The following is a 23578-nucleotide window of genomic DNA, read 5'->3' as shown; positions in this document are numbered from 1 at the left end:
GCTTCATCTTAAGGGCATCTCCTAAGCCAAGACTTTCCTGACCACCTTTTCTAAAGTAGCACTCCCCGCTCATAATTTCTGCCACTGCATTAATTTCCTAACCTCAAGCCACAATAATTGTATTTAATCGTGTCCACATTTATTGTCTATCTTTCCTACAACAATATAAATAACATGAGGGCAGGGAACATATCTACTTTTTCACAGCTGTATTCCCAGTGCCTAGCATTGTATCTAGGTCATAACAAGTGAAAAATATATTTTTGTAGAATGAATGAATGAATCATGAACTAATGAATGATTTAGTACCCTGCAGCTACCTACCTAGTTGCCTGAAGTTATCATTTGTAGAATCTATTGTCTTAATAGGATTCTACTGTTATATTTTGTTGGACATTCTTTTTTTTTTTTTTTTTTCTTTTTTTGAGACGTTGTCTCGCTCTGTCACCAGACTGGAGTGCTACGGCATGATCTTAGCTCACTGAAACTCCCTGGTTCAAACGATTCTCCTGCCTCAGCCTCCTGAGTAGCTGGGATTACAGGCATGGGCCACCACGCCCGGCTAATTTTTGTATTTTAGTAGAGACAGAGTTTCACTATGTTGGCCAGGATGGTCTCGATCTCCTGACCTTGTGATCCACCCGCCTCAGCCTCCCAAAGTGCTGGGATTACAGGCGTGAGCCACCGTGCCTGGCTTGTTGGACATTCTTGATAACACTCAGCCATAGTGCTACCCACTGTCTACACCGATGTTTTTTCAAGCTTTTCAGGGTGCAGTGGATCCCTTTTCATCAATTTAAAATGCAATCTTATGATGAAATCCAAAAGATAAAACTGGTGAAAATGGGTATGCTGTGCTTGACTTGGGAATGAAAGGACTCAAGCTTCCCTTTGCTCCCCTTAGATACTTCTGAAAAACTTGGAGTCCTGGAGGCATGGCTTGGAAACCTGTAGCAGCAGTTGCTTTATCCACTCTATGGTTTGCCTTACTGGCTAGACTTCTGTCTGCAAACAGCTAGGCCTGTCCTCCTTTGATCAGCAAACATTAGCTCCACAGTAGATTATGGTCTGACTTCAACTTCTCGTGCTATGTTCCAGCACTGCCATTAATTGATCCATGTCCCGCTAAATCACAAAATATATCACCCAGACCCTGGTTTGGAACAGTTGGTCTCTGAACTTGATGTCAAGCCAGTGACAAATCCCTCAACTGATCCATAACAAACTTTGTGAGTCAGCTAGTGCCAAGAAAGCAGGACAGATTTCTGTAAAAGGATTTTGACAGATGGGATCATTCAAATCAGTGTTATTGTCTTAAAATGTATCTGAGGCACCCACAGTGATGCTTCTGAGGACCTTGACAAAATCTGAAGTTGAAATTGTACTGAAAAAGCATATGCTCAGCAGATTCTTAATGTCAGCAAAGTCTCTCCTAATTATTGCTCTGGTTCCCAACAAAAAGAGGCCCACTTAGTCAACCTGCCTGAGGCAGTATCTCAATAAACCAATAAACCCAATACATGTCCTGGAGGTCTTGGAGCGCTGACATCCAGGAAAAAAAAAATTGAGTGAATTTGAAGTCCTTCCTACTTACTCTTAAAACCTGGTGGTAGGTCCATGAGACAAGAAAAAAAAAAAAAAGATTGAGCCCTGTCTTCCTCTCCAAACTCCTTTCCTGCACTGCTTACCTCTCCCTTTCTGCTGCCGCAGCCCCACCCCCACCCCCGCCAGCCTATTACATTGTTCTATCCCTCTATGCTTCTGTTTCTATGATTCCCATAGTTTGGAATGTAGAGACCCAGATCATGTCCCAAAGCATGGGAATTGTGCCATGTCAGGCCTGGTACCAGATGCTGGGCATGCAGACGTGAACAACAGAAAGCCTGCCCTTGGCAAGTGGGCAGTGGGGTCTGGAGTTCTATGTATCAAATTCCTATCAGATTTTAAAGACCTAGTATGAAAAAAATGAGAATATAAAAAAGCTAAGCAATAATTTTTTAATTAATCCTATGTTGAAATGATGTCAGATAGACTGTGTTAGATAAAAGATATTATTCAAATTAACTTTACTTGTTTCTTTTTACTTTTTAAATGTGGCTACTAGAGATTGTATAATTATACATGTGAGTCACATTATATTTTTACTGGACAGAGCTGCTCTAGCAGACTGGTTCCCAAACCTGCCTCGTCATGTGAACCACCTTGGGAGCTCTTCGAAAAGAGAGATTCCAGGTCTCCATTCTCTGGAAATTCTGAATTATTAGGTTCTTATGAGGCTTCAGAGTCTATTTTTGTGATGCTCTTCAGGTTATCCAACGGCTATGATCACCCCAGGTTGAGACAACAGTCCACATATTACCTTGGGCTTTTCTCTATTGCAGTGATACCAACACTCACTGTATATCAAAATCGCCTGGATGGTTTTGTTTTTTTTTAAGTTAGCTTTCCATCTTCAAGATTTGGATTCAATTTTAGGGAAAGAGCCCAGACTTTTTTTTCAAAAAAGCTCCTAGGTGATTCTTAAGTGCAGCCTGGGATAGAAAACCTTGCTTTACCCCAGTGCTTATCATACGCATTTTGGTTTCCATGAACAGGTACTTCTCTTCTTCATTAGACTATAAGTTCTTTGAAGGCATCTTCTTTGTCACCAAATCTCTTCTTCCTAACAATAGTGGTGTCTTAGTCTATTTTGTGTTGCTATAAAGAGCATCTGAGGCTGAGTAATTTATAAAGAGAAGAGTTTATGTGGCTTACAATTCTGCTGGCTGGAAGACTGGGCATGTGCTGAGGGCCTCTGGCTTCTTCCACTCGTGGTGGAAGGTGAAGGGAAGCTGGAGTGTGCAGAGATCACGTGGTGGGAGAGAAGGCTAAGGGGGCATGCCAGGCTTTTTTTTACCAACCAGCTCTCATTGGAACTAAGAGTGAGAACTCACTCACCTTAAGGGAGGGCATTAATCTATCCATGAGGTATCCACCCCAGTGACCTAAACACCTCCCACTGGCCCCACCTGCAACACTGGGATCAAATTTCAACATGAGGTTTGGAGGGTTCAAATGGCCAAACCATAGCAAGTGACCTAAGGCTTATGGCTGAAAGAAGAGATCACACTTCACTCCTCATAGTTTGACATTTTCTTCATGTTTTCCTGGCTCAGACTGGCTCCTGTTTCTACCTCTGGCTTTTATTGTGTTTATTCTTTGGCGCATATACTGTTCCTTAGCAGCTAGCATTCCTAGCTTCCTGCCAGAGGGCATAGAAGAACTATCGGACACAGGCGAGGAGACTCAAGTTCCTCATCACATCTCGTAAGGCCTTCTTCTTCTGGGATTGGGCCCTGCCTCCCTCCCTGGCCTCATTTCCTGCAAAACAAAAACTCCCTGGAATTTTGTCCAGCAGCAGAAAGAGTGCTGTCTCAGTTTATCATGATTGCCATCCACACCAACCCCTTTTACTTCGAAGGTTGAAGAAATGCAAGCTTTAGAAAAGAAAAAGCTGAAGATGGATGCTTGGAGCAGCATTTATCTTCAGCTACCTTCTCTACCTTGAGCCCAAGTCCTATTACTCAGCACATGAGAACAGAGAGCAGGGTCCTCTGCCCTCCAGCCAGTTGTCAGAAGATCTATGTTTCAGGCCCATTGCTGCCACTGATGGCCTTGGGAGTTGAACTTCCCCTGTCTGTCCTCACTTTACTCATCTATAATATGAGGAGGGCAGAGTAGCAAACAAAATTCTATATTTAATACCATTAAGACAATGAGATTCTTTTGAGCCCACTCACCCACCCTACAACTCTCCAACCCGCCAGTCACAAAGACCTAAGGAGCATCTGCCATGTGCAGGCAATGAGTTGCATGCTTGGGATACAGCAGGGAACAAGGGGCAAAATGCTAAGAACTTGCTTCAAAATTGCAGCCTTAGCATTTCAATTGTGATGCCTTCCTTCCTTTGAGAACCTTGCACACCTCCCTTCTCTTACGTTGCTCCCTCAGACCTCAGATAAGCTGTTCTCAAATATTCAGGGGATGCTTCAGTTTTCTTAGGAAGCAGTGGGAAGAATCAATATCAGCTCAGCCAGTATAGACCAAGTATGTCTAATTAATGACCAGAATGCTGATTGTCTTCAAAAAATATTGTAGAATGAACATTTCATCACCCCATTGTTGCCTTGGGTGATTACATGAATTGGGGAAACAAACAAATGAATAAAAATTACTGAGAAGCTTTAAAATAACACAATCTAAAATAGGAGGGGAGTATGTTTTTCTAGATTTGAAGTACGGGCTTCAATTGTAATACTGAAAGAATAAACTTGCTGATTCAAGCACTTATTTTATAAAGACTATTTCCTGCTACCATTCAAAGCTGTGGCAAAAATAATAATATACGATTTCAAATTACTTTGAGTCACTGCATGTGTAACTGACAAGGAAGTGAGAAAGTGGGTATCTTTTGTTATCTAAAAAATTACCTTTCTTCTATAAATTCTCTGAGAATCCAGAGGACAGAATGCTGAGCCGAATAATTCTGATTGGAACAGAAACCTTTGAGCTACTTCATAAAATTACTTGTTTTATTTTTTTTCTGCCAAAGGGGGAAATGCACTTCTGAATGAATGAGTGGGTAATTGAAAATATGATAGGATTACAGAAGACAATAAAAATAAATGTAATTTAAAAAGGCCAAAGATCATCTCCAACTTGTACATAAATAATGAAGCTACGTGAGGTGAGTAATGAGAGGAACGTCTTTCTTCTTCACAGCAAACTTGGGCACACTGACAAGGTAGTCCAGAGCTTACAGTGATGGGGAAAAGTACTGCTGACATAAACCCAAATAGATGACGGCCAGGCCTAATTAGTTTTCCAGCATGAAGACGAATTAGTGAGGCTGTCCCTTAATAAACAGATGCCACATTTTGGTGGCCGTGCAAAATCAGGAGGCCCAAAGTGTTGACAAGAATAAGTGGAATGTACATGTCCTAGAAAGGGATTAGCACACTTATTGAATATCTACTATGGGCCAAGCTCTGGCCCATGATTTTTTAAAATTGTGGTATTACTTCCATCTACTCTTCTAAAGGCAGATTTAATTTTTGCCATTTTATGAACAACAGGTATATGAAAAAATGTTCAACATAACTAATCATTAGGGAAATGCAAATCAAAACCACAATATGATATCATCTTACCCCAATTAGAATGGTTATTATCAAAGAGACAAAAAAATAACAAATGCCAGCAAGGATGTGGAGAAAAGGAAATTCTTATACACTGTTGGTGAGAATGTAAATTAATACAGCCACTATGGAAAACAGTATGGAGATCTCTCAAAAAACTAAAAATAGAGCTACCATATGATCCAGCAATCCCATGGCTAGTATTTATCCAAAGGAAAGCAAATCGGTATATCAAAGGGATACCTTCACTCCTGTGGTTATTGCAGCACTATTTACAATAGCAAATACGTGAAATCAACCTAGGTGTCCATCAATGGATGAATGGATAAAGAAAATGTAGTATATTTACAAAGTGGAATATTACTTGGCCATAAAAGAGAATAAAATCCTGTCATTTGCACATCCTGTCATTTGCAGCAACATGAATGGAACTGAAGCTCATTGTGTTAAAGTTAAATAAGCCTAGCACAGAAAGACAAATATCACAAGTTCTCATTAATATACAGAAGATCATAAGCTGATCTCATGGAGGTAGAAAGTAGCATGGTAGTTACCAGAGGCCGGGAGGGGAATGTGTGTAGCGGGTAGGGGGAATGAAGAGAGGTGGGTTGATGGGTCCAAACATACAGTTAGACAGAAGGAAAAAGTCCTAATGTTCAATAACACAGTAGACTAAATATACTTAACAACAATATACTGTATATTTCAAAAATAGCTAGAAGAGAGGATTTGGAAAGTTCCAATACAAAGAAATGATAAATGCTGGAGGCGATGCGGATCTGAAACACTCTGACTTGATCATGACACATTCTATGCATATATCAAAATATGACATGTACCCCATAAATATGTACGAACATTATGCATCAATAAAAACTTTTTTTCTTTTTTTTATTGTTTTGAGAGGGAGTCTTGCTGTCGCCCAGGCTGGAGTGCAGTGGCGCAATCTCAGCTCACTGCAAGCTCCGCCTCCCGGGTTCACGCCATTCTCCTGCCTCAGCCTCCCGAGTAGCTGGGACTACAGGTGCCCGCCACCATGCCCGGCTAATTTTTTTGTATTTTTAGTAGAGACGGGGTTTCACCGTGTTAGCCAGGATGGTCTCGATCTCCTGACCTTGTGATCTGCCTGCCTCGGTCTCCCAAAGTGCTTGGATTATAGGCATAAGCCACCGCGCCCGGCCAATAAAAACTTTAAAAATTCCTATTCTGTGGAAACTGAGGCTCAAAGAGGTTTAAACATATCTTTCTTCATCGTGCCAGTATAACAAAGGAGGCGTTCTGAGACCCACGTCTAGGTTTGTAGGGCCTGATAAAACACCCTTCTCCCCTCAACAATGCTTTTGTTTATGAGATATGTACTTAATTTTTGAATATAAGCAGTTTTATCAGGGAAAGAAGATATAACAAAGTGGGTTTTGTGTAGACAAGATGAGGTGATATTTGGGTCTATGTTTGCTTTGGGCCTTAGAAAAAAAAGGTAATTAACATTTGTTGACCCCAAAATTGGTATTAGGTACTATTTCAGATATTCCTAACAACCATGGTCTTACTAATTCTTGCCAACATGCCAACAGCACCAGTAGTCATTATTAGATACTGCTATTTTCTGGCCTCAGAGAAGTAAAGTCACTTTCCTAAGGTTGCACAGCTCCTAGGGGGCAGAAATGGTTTTAAACTGCAGGGGGCTGTGCAAGAGTGAACATGTGGAGATGGATCAGAGGACATCCTAGGGTGGGGGAGGTTGTGTGCAAGGCACAAATGAATGGAAGTGTCCAGAGCATATTTGGGAAATATTCCCATTTTACTAATGAGTTAACTATGATCCAAGAAGGTAGGATCACTTGCCCAAATAGAAAAATGTATGTGATTAAATAAGATAATTTCTGAGAAAGTGCCCAAGGCAGCAGCTAGCTCTCTGGGAGTGTAATAAATGTTACACTTTTACTCGTAAGTGTTGTTTTTCTTCCTCCTGAAACCACTCAGTACACAGCCAGAACCAGGGCTTAAATCCAAGGTAAACCCAAAAGGAAATTCTTTTTGGACTGCATGGTGTGGATGGGTTTGGTTTATTCCTAGATTGCACTGAGGAGCCTGTTACCAGGCCTGGCAGTGGGCCACACCCACTAGGGTCAAGATGTGAGGAAAGGAGACTTAGAAGGGTTGGAGGGGTAGGAATTAAGGGAAGGAAGTGAGCATGGTTGAAAACATATGGTCTATACTAGATGGACCAAGACAATGAAAATGAGGGCATTCCAAGCAGAGAGAACAGCACAGACCAAGAGTTCAACAGAGCTTAATGTATAAACAAAGGAGGTGCAGGGAGAGCCTGGAAAACTACATGGGAGTCAGGCCAGAGACCTTGGGTTTATCCAGGGTTAATGGCAACCATTATGCAGTTCCTTAAGCAAGGCAAGCTAAGGATGCTCAGTTTTTCATTCTAAACAGTCATAGGGTAAATATTCCTGTTAACAGTAGTCAGCCTCCAAGATGGCCCAAATGATGCCTGCTGCTCCTAGTATTCATATTCTCATGTAATCCTCTCCCACAATGTATCAGGGTTGGTCTGTGTGACAATAGAATGTGGCAGAAGAGATGATGTGTCACTTCTGAGATTAGGTTATAAAAAGCCCTGCAGCTTCCGTGTCTGTCTGTGTCTCTCCCACTCTCAGATCACTTGCTCTGGGGGAAGCCAGCTGCCATGTTCTGAGCAGTCTACGGAGAGGTCAATGTGAAGAGGAACTACAGCCTCCTGCCAGCAATTCTGGGAGTGAGCTTGGAGGCATATCCTTTAGCCTGATCAAGCTTTTGGGTGACTGTAGCTAACATGCAAACCAAGAGATCCTAAAACAGAACCACCCAGCTAAGATGCTCCTGGACTCCTGAGCCTCAGGAATCGTGTGAAATAATAAAGGATTGTTGTTAAGTTTCATGGTTTTCTACATAGGAATAGATAATTAATACACTGTTGAAGGGCAGATTCAGGCAGATGACATGGTATAGGCAGAACCACATAGCTTAGTAAATGTCAGGCCCTGGTTTTGCTCTTCAGTCTGTCTGACTTCAAACCCACTCCTTCCCCTATGTCATGCTGTTTCTGCAATTTTCCTGAGTGATATACCAGAGATCAAGTTCTAAGCACAATCATGTCCATCCGACTCATTAGTAATTTCTTAGGTTCCTGCTAGGGACTGAGCTATGCAGCAAGTGGTTACCCTTGTCATATCTTAGATAAATTAAACATTGTACCTGCCCTCATTTTTTTAATAGACAAATGGGCATATAAAAAACAAACTGTAACAAAAGCTGATAATGTAAAATAGAGTAAAAACACAAAGTCCTAAGAAAATAATGAGAAAGTAGTAATTGACTCTGTCGGTAAAAGACTTGGAGAACATTCCATGGGGAAGGTAAACTTGGACCTGGGCCAAGCAGAAAAGGATTTGAGTAGAAGGAATGGCATTGCCGAGCAGAGAAAACCACAGGAGCAAAGAAATAGTACTACAAAACTACTAAGCATATTTAGGAAATTGTTAATGCTTTTTATTGCAATAAAAGAACATATAGCCAGGTGTGGTGGCACACACCTATAATGCCAGCACTTTGGGAGGCCACAGCCAGAGGATTGATTGCCTGAGGCCAGGAGTTCAAAACCAGCCTGGGCAACATAGTAAGACCCCCATCTCTACAAAAACATTTAAAAATTAGCTGGGCATGGTGGCATGGACCTGTAGTCCTAGCTATTCAGGAGACTGAGGTGGAAGGATCACCTGAGGTAGGAGCCAGAGTCTGGGGCTACAGTGAGCTCTGATCATACCACTGCACTCTGGCCTGGGCAACAGAGCAAGACTTCATCTCTAAAAATAAAATAAAAAGAACAAATACATACACTTACAGAACTAGAAGGATCCAACCAATGCATTTATGTCTGAATAAACACTCAGATTTGTGTGTGACTAGTCACTGGCCTTAAGAATCAGATTAGCAATTCAACATTTTAATTCCTACGGCATCCTATTTTCATAGTAGAACTGTAGGTGCTTTGCTAGTCACTTTCATACACATTATTTTATTTAGCTTGTGTAATTTGTTAATCCCTACTTCATAGATAAGAAGATTAAAGGCTAACAGAAGTTAAGTAATTTGCAAGGAGTTTCCCTTCTAGTGATGACTGAGTTGTGTTGTCTGAGGCCTCTGTACTTTCTGATACATACTTTGTCCTTCTAGATTATTGCAGTCACTTCCTAATTAGCCTCCCACTTTCATCCCACACTCTGTTCCCACATAGCAGCCAGAGTGGTCCTTATAAAACATATGGCAGATGACTTCATGCCTGATATGGTTTGGATGTGTGTTCACCCAAATCTCATCTTGAATTGTAGTTCCCATAATCCCCATGTGTCATGGGCGGGACCCAGTGGCGGGTAATTGAATCATGGCAGTGGTTACCCGCATGCTGCTGTTCTCATTGATAGTGGGTGAGTTCTCACAAGACCTGATGATTTTACAAGGGGCTTTTCCCTCTTTGCTAGGCACTTTTCCTTCCTGCCATCATGTGGCAGGATGTGTTTGCTTCCCTTTCCCCCTGTGATTGTAAGTTCCCTGAGGCCTCCCCAGCCATGCCGAACTGTGAGTCAATTAAACCTCTTCCATTTATAAATTACCCAGCCTTGGACAGTTCTCTAGAGCAGTGTGGGAATGGACTAATACAACGCCTCTCCTCAAATCTCCCAAGGTACTATCTTAGAATGAAACCCAAATCACCTCCCATGGCCCACAGGGCCCTGTGTGACGTGACTCCTGGCTACTTCTCTGATCCCATTCCTGGCTTTTTGTTTCCTCAGTCTCTAGGCTTGAACTGCACTGGCCTAGAATGTTTTCTTCCAAGTATCCATATGACTGTCATTCTACATTCGTGTCTTCTTAAATGACAACTCATTGGAAGGCCTTCCCTGACTACCCAATCTAATACAGATCACTGAACCAAGCCCCAGCACTCCAGTCCTTTTCTATCCTCCTAGTCTGCCTTAATTTTCTCTACCACACTATCTACCTCCCACAATATTCTTTTATTCCTTTACTAGTTTTGTAATCTGTGAGCTCGATCAGGGCAGCAGGCTTTGTCTGCATTGTTCACTGCTATTTAGGATGACTGATTTGTCTCAGTTTTCCTAGGGCTTTCTGGTCTTAGTACTAGAAGTTCCATGTGCTGGTAACTTTCCTCAGTCATGGACAAACCAGAACAGTTGGTCAACCTATTGCTTTTCCCCCTTCAAATGTTGGGCTCAAGGCCCTGGTTCCTGGGTGACCCAGCCTGTCACACTATCATGTATGATACCCACTGAAGACAGAACAAGTAATGATAAGAAGTCATCTAGTTACCTTCTCTGGAAACTTTCTTCCAGCCTTCCTTCCAATCAAAATTCATAGCTTCTTCCCCTTGGCTCCCACCTCATGTTATTAATACCTTCGTTTTACTAATAGTTTGCATTCTGGTTCGTTCTACTTGTCTCTCAGACATCCACTAGGACCGTACACTCCTGGAAGACAGGTGCTCCACTTTTGTGCCCCTCAAATACTTTGTACGTTATGGATACTCAATAAATTCTTATTGAAATGAATATTTGTATAAACCTAGAGGAATATTCCAGAATAAAAATTGCATAATAAAGTCATTGCTCTCCACAAATAAAAATTACTCCTAAGAGTCCAGCTGGCAGAGGAGATGTGTTTCCAGGAGTGCTATGGATGCTTCAGCATGAAAGGAATGGATAAAGCTAAGAGCTGAGCAGAGGGGAGTGTGTGTGTGTGTGTGTGTGTGTGCGTGCGTGTGCATGTTTGTAGAAGTTGGGGGACAGATAATGGGGAGAGAAGAGAAGGCAATCAGCCCAAGAAGCAGAAGTAGAGACACAGATGAGCAAAAGAGTCATGAAAACAAAGAAAGATTGAATAAACAATTCAACGCAGGTCCTAAGGCTCCTGGTGAAGGTGTCTGTTAAAGCATTGTGTATAAAACTAGCCACCTAAAGAAATATCTAAAAAGAGAACATGTCTTAACATAGCAAAGTCTTTATCACATATTTTAAGTAGAGAAAAGCAGGCAGTAAAATATAATATGCAGTGTGATTTTGGCATCATGGTTAAGACCACAAGCTCTGAAGCCTGACCATTTGAATCCCAGCTCAACCACTTGCTAACCGTTTGATCTTAGGCAAAGTACTTACTTTTTGAGCCTTAGTTTTTTCATCTGTAAAATGAGGATAATAATAGTATCCCATTTACAGAACAGTTTGAGAATTAAGTGACTTGATACATTTGCAAATGCTTCATATTGTTACAGCATTATCACCATGTGGGCCTATTAGGGATAGGACAGTCACGCACGGCATAATGTTTTCAGCCAGTGACAGACTGCACATAAAATGGTGCAGTCATTATGGCCTAGGTGTGAAGTGGGCTACACCATCTAGGTTTGTACAACTACAGTCTGTAATGTTTACACAATGGTGAAATCACCTAAGAACCCATTTCTCAGAGCATACCCCTGTCATTAAGTGATGCATGACTGTATATATGTGTGTTTATATGCACATGGGCAGAATACAGAATGTAAGGATGTCAATAGTGATGGGAGATTATGGGTAATTAGAATTTTCTCCTTTATGCTTACCTGCAGGTTCGAATTTTTTCTATTTAAAGCATATTAATCGTATATTTTTTATGAAAACAAAAATAAAACACAAAAAAGGAACTGAGATGGGTATCAGGATTTGGAGCACAAAGCTAGGAAACGAAAAAACCAGAAGTGAGACCAAGAGAAAAATAACAAAAGAAGGCAAGAGGGAGAGAGAGCAGTCAAGGCCAAGACCCCAGGCAGCCAGTTATCTATGACTGGCTTCTCTGCTTACAATAAGATGGGTGACCACAGCTGAAAGGCATAGAAAACAGTTACCCAACTGAAGTACTATCTTAAGAACATTAAGCATGTGTATTGGGTGAACTGGCTCAACAATTTTTTATAATCTGGGTTAATTTTTTTTTTAAGTTTCTTTCTTTAAAAGAGTACCTAAAATTTAAAGCTTCTTTTAATTTGAATCTCTTTAGAACTACTAAATTGAGATATTTAATTCTTCTAAAGGAAATCCTTTTAAAACTGCAGCTTGCCTTAATTTAGTAATTTCACTTATGGAATAAAGGATCAGTTGCAGAACTTATTTTCTGCCAAGATAGTAGGTACTGAGAACTTTAAGCAAAGTTGACAGCTGATGTCACCAAAGCACAATGGTCTCACTTCATTCGAGTCTCTTCAGAAGAACCCCAGACAGAGCGAGTTGACTGAAACTATTGTGAATGTATTTACTTTTTAACAAACAAATATGCACATAAAAATATAAGGAAATAAATGCAATGTGGTATCCTGGTTTGGATTCTGGAACAGAAAAAGGACATGAATGGAAAACTGGTGAAATCCAAATAACGTCTATAGTTTATTTTGAACAAATGCATCGTGGTTATGTAAGAAGTCAATATTAGGAGAAACTGGGTGACGAGTACATGGGAATTCTCTGTACTATATTTATGATGTTTCTGTGAATCTACAATTATCTGAAATTGAAAGTTTATTCTGTTGTCCCAACAAGCAGATCAATCCTTGTCCTTCCAGTATAGTGGCTGGCACATAAAAGACACTACTGAGTGAATGAATAAATGAGTGATAGAAACAACTTTTTATCTATCTGTTCACAATCATGTAATGCAACATTATCTCCTTCCTCTTATATCATTGTCTATTATCTGTGTCTATAATAGGTTATTTATAAATATCTTTCTCTGTCTTTCTGCATCCTCAACCAGACTGTGAGCTTATAGGATATTTATTAATAATTGCCCAACATTAGCTTGGTATCTGTTATATTCTAGGTTCTGTGCCAAATAACTTTAAAAATATCACCTCATTTATTCCTTACAACCACACTCTGCAACAGGTATTATTATTTTCATCCCATTTTATAGATGAGGAGTTTGAAGCTCAGTTAACTTATTTGCTCAAGGTCACACATCTAGAAGATGACAGAGCTTGGATTTGAATTTAAATCCCATGACAGGGTTCACGTTCTTAATCACCATAGAAGGAACCGCTCTTTATTCACCTTTTCAATCCCTACTGCACCAACAGAGGTTTTTGTATATACAAAATCTGTTCAACAAAGATCTACATTTTTAGCTATGAAATCTAACACCTTCCAGGTAAACAGAAAGTTATAAGCAAACCCCATTTTGAGTCTTCTAGCCTTTCAGTGAGACAGTCCACACAATAACTACCTTATGTGATGAGGACTCAATAGTATTTTCTTCTGAAAAGAATAGCAAACAATCTTCCTTCCTTTGCAACTTAGCCTACCAGATTTGAATGTTTTTACATAGTGCTGGAGCCTGGCATAGTTTTTGCCCCAGAGGGTACAGCACGGGGCCTACCAGATGGATATCAGACTGAGGCAAATTTAGACTTAATACATGGAGGTTTTCTAGCATTTTCTCTTCACAGCAACAGTAACTAACATTAATAGACATCTTTACTATGTGCTGAGCTCTATTCTAAGACCCTCATGTACATTAATTTAGTTAATCCTCATAAAAACACAATGAGATAGATAATATTATCATCCACATTTTATTCTTGAGGAAAATGAGGCACAGAGAGCTTTAATAACATGCCAAAATGGTATGGCTCCAGAGCCGATACTCTTGTCCAGTGTTTTATATTGCCTCTCAAAGAAATGGATGGCTCTGTGTGGTACTGGGCATCCTATGACTGGATCTATGCAATCTAAGTTAAAAGTCTCAATTTTGTGGATATTGTAGAGAACATCCCTGCACTGATTGAGTTTCTACGTCACTTTTCTCAGATCGCTGTAATAGCAGTGATCACCAACTCTAAGATACAGCTGTTAAAGAGCCTGTTGTGTGATCTGCAATTGTCAACTTCTCCAAGGCAGGAAATGGTATTAGTTTTGCATCTTCAATATCTTACACAATGTCTGACACATAGTAGGTTTACAATTAAAATGTCCTGTATTTATTTGTTAGTTAACTCATAGGGCTGAACAGCAGCAGGTCTGTGAAGGAAGTTAAGAAGAATGGTACTTGTTCTGAAATCCCTTCGAGCAGAGGCATTTTACTCTCTGGAACCAGTTTAGCAAACATGATGACATCATTCACTGCCTTCTGAGTCCAGAAAGTCAGATGGGCACGGCTCCTGGAGAGCTTCCCTAGTCAGTCCCCAGGCAGGCTGAGTCCATCAAGGACAATCTTTAAGAGTCTGATAAATCAAATTATAATAACCCAAGCATGCTCAGTCAGTTGAATCCCTTGAATAACTAAAGACATTAATACATCTTTTGGAAGGGAGACATTGGGTTGTGCAATGGGACAGATAATAGACCTTTTTCAGGTCAGCATGAATGAGAGCAAGAACAAGTCTTTAAAATTTCAATTATCTTTGGATAATTCTTCCTACTGTAAAGAAAGAACAAAGAAAGAATTTATGAAGCAGAATTTGAACAGAAATGAGATTTATGAGGGATGGTTCTAAGTACCAGATTTACAACAAAACACAACACAAAAACCAGTAAGAGTTCTACAGACATTAGGAGGTGGGCAAAAGCATCTTTTGTTGCAGAAAGACTTCTGAGAAGAGAGTTCCCAGATTAGACAAGACTGACATCAGATGAGTTGTGTCTTCAATGAACAGAAATATGATATGGATGCAGAGATATGTATAGCTTGACAGGCTTTGGAACAATCAAGACCTGGTGCAGATTCTGGGGCCCTTAATTAGCTGCAGGATTTGTGCACCTCAGTTTGTTCTTCTGTAAAATGAGGATAATAGGACCTTACTTCATCAAGGACACTTGAGAAGATTTCAGTATAGAACAAGCATGGTACTGAGCAGGCTGTCAATAAACAGGAACTGTCAGTATTGCATGCCATTCACAGATTAGTTGATGGGAAGTGGTTAACTTCTTAGCTCTCCAGAGGCTAGACCATGATCATTGGAGTGCTATAAACAGGACTCATGTGGATAGGGAGTTGGGTTAGTTGATCACTCACTAACTCTGATTCTATACCATTTGTTGCTAAATTACAGTTTCAATTGTAGCTCTCACTGACCTTTTATACACTCCCCTCTACTGAGTATTCACACCTTCAGATCTTTTGATAAACCATCTGCCCACCCACCCCCCTTCTCTAACTAATTAATAACAGGAGTCCTTCTAAAACAAGTCTGTCTATTGCCTGCAATCGATCTATCATCTATCAATTATCCAACCCGCCATCCATCCCTCCATCCAACTTTACCATATATCTTCTTTTTTGGTTTTAGCTCCTCCACAGCTTTCTCTTTACTTCCTCTGCTCATGTCTCTTCTTCTGAATTCCCTGAGTGCGTTACTTTCTTGGTGCTTAACACAGACTGTCCTTTTTTGTTAAATAAAATGTTTAGTAAACTATCTAAAAGCACATAGTTTGGTATCTTGTCTGAGTCATTTGTACATGCCTCAACAGGCCTAAAATTGCACTTGTAGAGGAGAAATGAATAACATTTATAAAGCACTTACTTGGTACCAAGCATTATGCTAGGTACTTATATACAGTAATTAGTTCATAGAATGTTTAGAAACAACCTTGTAAGATATCATTATCCCCACTTTACAGTTGAGCAGGAATCTGGATATCTGAGGGGCCAAATGTCTTGTCCAAAATTACATCAAGTAGTGAAATCAGGTGCAATGACACTAAGACCATGCATTTCCACCATATCACACTCTTTCCATCTGCACTAGCAATAGCATGTTCGTCTTGCACGCCACTAACATTACCTCCCACGGGCACTGTGGAATGAAGGGCAGAAGGTGTGCCACTTATTTGCTGTCATGATCTCCACCACTCAGTACATAAGGATTGTAGGGAACATCCCATTCTTATCCCATTAAATAGATGTCTATAAGTATTGCTGAGGACAGGGGTAGAACTGGAATGCCAGCCTCTCCCTTGGTAGAATCCTGTCTTTCCACAACTGCTGGTTCTTTGGCACGGAGCAGGTGCATGATAATAATGATGATGGATGAATAAATGATTAAATGTATTACAAGGAGGCTGAGTCAGGTCTCACTGACTCAGATTGATTGGAGCCTTCCTTCTACAAAATGAAAATGGAGAATTAGCAAACAAGAGTTCAGGCAACTTAATAAACCACTTCGGCTTCCATCTCATAGTATGAGGATGGGCGAGGGGGCGGCGTTTGGGAGAACGACAAACCTGAGATCCCACTGCTGCCCCCGTCAACATCATTCTGTATGTAAATGCAGGCCTGCCTTTTGAAGAGCTTGGCTCTGGAACTCATTAGGTCATCTCAACTCAGACTGGAGCCTCCGGGAGTTTGCATAAGTGGTGTGAATCCCTTAAGAGCTGGGAAGAAACACCATTTTCTTGATGGATTAATTTACAGGCAAAAAGTGTCAGAGGAGAGATTGCAAGAAACTTCTTTCCCCAAGACTTGAAACAGGCACTCATAATTATTAACCAGGGAGCCACGTGCCAGGGTTATGTTCTAAGGCAGGTTTTTGGATGCAATGAATGACTTCCCCTAGCAGAAAAAATGCATTCACACTTTCAAACCAAGAGTGCACAGGAAGACGCAGAGCAGTTGAGAAGATTCACTCCCTTTCCAGTGAGGAAAGCTTCTCCTAGGCATCCCCCCGTTTTCCTCCTGTACATCGCAGTAAGCAGGGCAGTGCTCCTGTCTTCTGGCTTTACAATGGACATTGCTACAGCCAGGGAGAGTCTGGTGGGATCTTTCTCAGAATTGGGACACTCCAAATGTAAGTTAGCTTCTTCAGACCCTACTGAAGTTCCTTTCATGAGTCATTTTTTATTCTAATAATTCCAAATTTAAGGCTAACTTAAATCCAATTGAGGTCAAATAAATTCACTCAGCACCCACTTGGTGCTAGGCACTATGTTAGACACTGTGGATACAGAAATGAACAGGGCAGGATTTCTGCTTTCAATTAACTCACTGTCCAGGACAGCAGGCAAGAAGAGAAAGAATTATAATTCGGCATGCCTGGGGCTATGTAGAGGGGAATGTTGAATCTATCAGAACAGAAGGGATAGGCTTCTATTCTCCATTTGTGAAGTCTGGGTATAGTTCCTGGAAGATAGAATTGCTGAGCAAAGTACTCAAGAACAAATGAAAGTTTCAGATGAGCAGGGATCGCATCCTAGGCACAGGAAACAGTGTAAGCAAAGGCATGGGCTTGTGAACCAGAATTTTTATGTGCGTGACACTTTAATCAGCTCATTGTTACATAAGATGCACTTTTAAGGAGCACTGTAGTGAGGTTTGAGGCTGGACAGTCAGCTAAGAGGCAAGTCACACATGGGCCTTCTTGGCTAGTGAGCAAGTAATTTAGGATTCTACACAGGGAAGCCAAGCATTCACATTTATGTTCATTCCTAAAGTCCTGATGGGGGAAGAATCAGAGGTGGTAAAAAGGAGACAAGGTTGTTTTGAGATAAAAATCTGGGAAACAGATGAAGACATTACATTATTGAGGGAGAGTAGGTGACATATTTGGGATATATTAAGGGGCCAATTGTATGAGGCTTCTGGGAAGGAGTAGAGGAAGGAGACAGGGATGGTTCCAGGTCCCAGACTGGGTATGTACGTGGCTCCTGCTGCTGATCATTGTGACAGAGATGACAGAAGTAGGGCTGGAGAGGGCAGATTGGGGTGGCAAGCATAGGGAGTAAAGGGTCAAAGTTTGCTTCTCTAAATCTAACGTAATTATGGGTCATTTATCTGGGGTTTTCCAGCAGATTCCTATCACTTAGGATTAGGAATATGGCTTTGGAGTTTTTAGTAGGGGAAAAAAATGAGTATCAATACTGTGGGTCTAAATGAAGTTATTCTGAGAGAATAGGTAAAGAGATAAGAGCAGTGGTAATAGGAACCAATTCAGGAAAGAAAAAGAAAGAAAAGAAAAGACAGAAACAGAGAAAGAGAGAGAAAAAGAAAGAAGGAGAAAGAAAGAAAGAAAGAAAGAAAGAAAGAAAGAAAGAAAGAAAGAAAGAAAGAAAGAAAGAAAGAAAGAAAGAAAGAAAGAGAGGGAGGGCGGAAGGAAGGAAGGAAAGAAAAAAGAGAGAGAGAGAGAGAAGAGGCATGTACAACAAATTCAGACCACTAGGAAAACAACTTAAAAGCCTCCCTACTCAGCAAATCACTTGAGCCCGGAAGATCTAGACTGCAGTGAACTAAGATTGCACCACTGCACTCTAGCCTGGACCACAGAGCAAGATCCTTTCTCTTAAATAGAAAAAAGAAAAAAAAAAGAGCCAATGTTGTCAATAGGAGCGATGAGCCTAGAGAGTTGAAAAAGCAGGGAGGGTTCAGGGTCAAATGCAGCAGCAACAAGGTGAGGACTGCAGGACACTCACTAAGGCTGGCGACAGGGTGCTCACTGGCAATCCTGGCCAGAGCTGGTTCAGGTTTTCAGGGAGGTGGAAACCAGATGACAAGGTGTGAAGTGTTTAGGGGAGGTTAACAGGAGGGGGCAATGCTAGGAATCTCAGCTGAGAAGGGAAGGAGGGAGAGAGGACACCAGCCAAAGGAGGCAGATATGCAAAGGGAAGTTGTATCTGCTGCGTTTTGAGGATGACAGAGACCTAAGCAGGCTTATTACCAAGAGGAAATAACCAGTAGAGAAGGAAGGAATTAAAGAAAATATGAAGCGAGGAGATTTTTGATCAAGTAATCTCCTAAGGAGACAACAGAAGAAGGGATAGAGAGCAAGGAGGCCTCCAATAGGGAAAATACCTCTTCTTCTAGGCTAGTACAAAAGGAGGTAAAAATCCCATATAATCCAGTAATCTTGGAGAAGTGCAATGCAGTGTTTAAAACTCAAGTTAGCCAGAAATGAATCCCACTGCTCACTCTGCCACTTAATAGCTTTGTAAGCTGAGAAAGTCGCTTGAATTTTCCTAGCTTTGTGTTACTTACATGTAAAGCAGGCTACCTCTCTTGCAGGTGATCATGAAGATTCTGTGAAAGCAGGTATGTAAAGCATTTAGTACAGTCCTGGCATATAGTAAATTCTCAATACACTAACTTGCTTGTGTTGTTTTTGTCATGGACATTATTATACAGTTTGAACTATGGTTTCGATATGCCTTTGTAGTTTTCTAATCAGCAAAGGTAATCGTGTTGCCTTTGCTAATACAAAAAAATGTGTTTTGAATTCCAAATAACTTTCCTACAAACTCTTTTGGAACATAACTGTTTTCTTAAATAAGAACAGCCTCATGTCACACACGTATAATAATGGAGAAGTATTTGCCCCCTATTTTTTTCTCCATTGTCTTTTTATTGCTTTCAGTCATATGAATTTGGGTTTTTAATGAAACACTAGCCTACAAATATTTTGACAGTGTTCCGCTTGCATTTATTTTAAAACTGATTTTGAAAAATTTCTAGAAAATCTTTTAAAAATGGAAAATATTACAGTGTAGAAAGTCACTGATGAGGTTATTCATGAAAGCAGAGCACTTTGCGTGACTAGCTTCACCTCATTCAGTAGAGTCACAACATCATGGGTGGCTCAGGTTAAATCTAGATTCTGTTTACATAAAGCGCTCATGTTAGAGCTCTCAACCCTCGGTATCTTTTTTTTCTTTTTTTGAGACAGAGTCTCGCTCTGTCACCAGGATGGAGTGCAGTGGCACAATTTCGGCTCACTGTAACCTCTGCCTCCTGGGTTCAAGTGATTCTCCTCCCTCAGCCTCCCAAGTAGCTGGGACTACAGGCACGTGCCCCCACACCCAGCTAATTTTTGTATTTTTAATAGAGGCGGGGTTTCACCATGTTGGCCAGGATGGTCTCCATCTGTTGACCTTGTGATCTGCCTGCCTTGGCCTCCCAAAGTGCTGGGATTACAGGCGTGAGCCACCCCACCTAGCCGGTATCTTTTTTCTTTTTCATTTTGCTTCTTCCTTTCTCTTTGTCTGTCTCTGGGTTTTTTTTTTCTTTCAAGAGCAAATAATATAGCAGTGTAAGCACTGCATTCATGGAAACTAAACAAAAAAAAGTATAAGTAATCACGTCTGAATAAGTCTATGGAGTTTACACAGGTCATGTAAATACACATACTCATATGATGATCATTGCTGCTTACTAATCAGCAATGGTCATTTACACCATCATTCAGGTGCTGTGCTCACTCTGGGCTCAGAGAAAGGAAAAGCCATGGTTCTTGCCCTTAAAAGATCGTCACAGACAAAAGCACTGGGACTCAGTGAGTGATTTGTCCAGGGTCACAGTGCTAATAAGGATAGAACCTGCAACTTGAATGTAGGATTTTTGAGTTCAAACTTAGTGCCATTTTCAGTACATCACTGTTGATTCTTAATGAGAAACATAGTCTTTCCCACGGAATTTCTATGTGTTGGGAAACACGATATGAAATCCATTTCCCAGCTGAGAATCTTCTCTTTCATTCCTTTACATTCTATTTAAAAATGGCCCCTTTTTCATTCCAACTCCCAATTAAGCTGTTTGCTTTGTTCTACTGGCTACTTAACTATATATTTTGTGTCACAATATCTTGGTTTCAGGTCCTAAACTTTTATTTAGGCAGCAGTGAGGATGGTGTTTCCAACACAAATTGAGAAGGAATTATATACAAAAAGATATGCTTTAAGCAAGGAGCAAGATGATTATTTCATTCCTTTTTATGACTGAGTAGCATTCTATGGTATATACATACCACGTTTTCTTTATCCACTCATTGATTGATGGGCATTTGTGTTGATTCCATGATTTTGCAATTGTGAATTGTGCTGCTATAAACGTGTGTAGAAGTATCTTTTTCGTATAATGACTTCTTTTCCTCTAGGTAGATACCCAGGAATGGGATAGCTGGATCAAATGGTGGTTCTACTTTTAGTTCTTTAAGGAATCTCCACACTGTTTTCCATAGTGGTTGTACTAGTTTACACTCCCACCAACAATGTAAAAGTGTTCCCTTTTTACCGCATACACTCCAACATCTATTTTTTTTTTTAATTTTTATTATGGCCATTCTTGTAGGAGTAAGGTGGTATCACATTGTGGTTTTGATTTGCATTTCTCTGCTAATTAGTGATGTTGAGCATTTTTTCATACGTTTGTTGGCCATTTGTATATCTTCTTTGAGAATTGTCTATTCACGTCCTTAGCCCACTTTTTAATGAGATTGTTTGGTTTTTTCTTGCTGATTTGTTTGAGTTCCTTGTAGATTCTGGATATTAGTCCTTTGTTAGATGTATAGATTATGGAGATTTTCTCCTACTCTGTGGGTTGTCTGTTTACTCTGCTGACTATTTCTTTTGCTGTGCAGAAGCTTTTAGGTTTAATTAACTCCCATCTATTTATCTTTGTTTTTTGTTGCATTTGCTTTTGGGTTCTTGAAGTCTTTGCCTAAGCCAATGTCTAGAAGGGTTTTTCCAATGTTATCTTCTAGAATTTTTATGGTCGCAGGTCTTAGATTTAAGTCTTTGATCTATCTTGAGTTGATTTTTTTGTATAAGGTGAGAGACATGTGGCATGCCAATTATCCCAGCACTGTTTGTTGAATAGTGTGCCCTTTCCCCACTGTGATGGTTAATAATGAGTGTCAACTTGATTGGATTGAAGGATATAAAGTATTGATCCTGGGTGTGTCTGTGAGGGTGTTGCCACAGGAGATTAACATTTGAGTCAGTGGGCTTGGAAAGGTAGACCAACTCTTAATCTGGGTCTGCACAATCTAATCAACTGCCAGCATGGCTAGAATATAAGCAGCCAAAAAAATGTGAAAAGAGAGACTGGCCTGGCCTCCCAGCTACATCTTTCTCCTGTGCTGGATGCTTCCTGCCCTTGAATATTGAACTCCAAGTTCTACAGTTTTGGAACTCGGACTGGCTCTCCTTGCTTCTCACCCTGCAGACAGTCTATTGTTGGACCTTGTGATCATGTAAGTTAATAATAAATGGCTTTTATATATATATACGTATATACCTATGTGTGTGTGTGTGTGTGTGTGTGTATATATATATATATATTTCATTAGTTCTGTACCTCTAGAAAACCCTAACTAATACAAACTTTGGTACCAAGAGAGGTTCTAGAGGGACAGAATATTAAGGATCGAGTTCTTTCGTTGGTTTTGGGGTTTCTGGAGTTGGCTGCTTAATATGATTGACCCCAAAATACTAAGGACTCTACTTCTAATAGTATGGAGAACACTGACAGTCCTTGGCATGAACTGTTTAGAGAGTTATGTAAAATAAATGCATTTGACACTCCTGATTCATTGTTCATGAGGGGCAAGGAGTTTAGTGATTCTATACATAATACCTTTGACCACATGTGGAAAGCCAAGGAATATAATGAAGCTGGTTGGTTGCTCCTAAGTTCAGTAGACAAAGTGATGAAAGAAAATGATAAACTCAGGGATTCTATCTCCCGGCTTCAGAAGCAGATACTGAGCCTCAAATCTGCTAAAATTACTCTGAGTGAGAGTCTTATCTCCTGTATAGAGAAAGAGCTGAAATTGTGGAAAAACAGACACAAGCTTTTATCATGTGAGCGGCTGAGCTGCAACCCAAGGTGCATGTACTGCCTTGCCAGATCTCTACTGTTAAAGTGAGGGCATTGACTGGAAAAGAATGGGATGCTGAAACTTGGAATGAGGATGTGTGGGAGGACCCTGATGAAGCTGGGGACACTGAGTTTGTAAACTCTGATGAAACTTTTCTTTCAGAAGAAAGAGCTTCCCCATCCCCAGTAGTGGCAACATGCCCTCCCTGAGCCATGATGCCAACAGCTTTTCAACTTTTGTCTGAGGAGATAAACCCTGCACTGCCTGAGGCAACAGTGATTACCTCCCCTGAGGCAGTTGCCAAGCAAGATAATGTTGATTCTCCTCAGGAGCCACCCTCAACATCCCTGTTTGCTTCCAGACCTATAACTAAAGTCCCAGCAGGCCCCTAGAGGTGAGGTTGAGAGGGTGATCCATGAGGAAGTGTAATACACTCAAAAATAACTACTTGAGTTTTCTAATTTATATAAACAGAAATCTGGAGAATAGTCATGGGAATGGATACTGCCTGAGTTTTCTAATTTATATAAACAGAAATCTGGAGGATAGCCATGGGAATAGGTATTAATGGTGTGGGATAATGGTGGAAGGAACATAGAGTTGGATTAGGCTGAATTTATTGATTTGGGCCCACTAAGTAGGGATCTGCATTTAATGTTGCAGTTTGGGGAGATAAAAAACATTCTAATAGTTTCTTTGCTTGGTTAGATGAAATATGGATTAAAAG

General features: G+C 40.5%; 1 protein-coding gene across 5 annotated transcripts in view; it reads right to left on the bottom strand.

Moving 5' to 3' along the window:
* DAB1 (DAB adaptor protein 1) overlaps positions 1-23578 on the bottom strand; it is a 1047542-nt gene that overhangs the window by 546303 nt on the left and 477661 nt on the right. The window contains exon 1 of one of the 5 annotated variants that reach the window (XM_063613878.1): positions 19236-19258. The exons of the other annotated variants lie outside the window; for them this stretch is intronic. The gene's annotated coding sequence lies outside the window, so the exon portion shown is untranslated. Of the gene's footprint in view, positions 1-19235; positions 19259-23578 lie in introns of those variants that run through there. 5 annotated transcript variants of the gene reach the window in all.

Source organism: Symphalangus syndactylus, chromosome 19 (assembly GCF_028878055.3).
Source record: "Symphalangus syndactylus isolate Jambi chromosome 19, NHGRI_mSymSyn1-v2.1_pri, whole genome shotgun sequence".
Lineage (NCBI taxonomy): Eukaryota > Metazoa > Chordata > Mammalia > Primates > Hylobatidae > Symphalangus > Symphalangus syndactylus.
The sequence above is the reverse complement of the archived record's forward strand: the minus strand, read 5'-3'. Positions and strand labels throughout refer to the sequence as shown.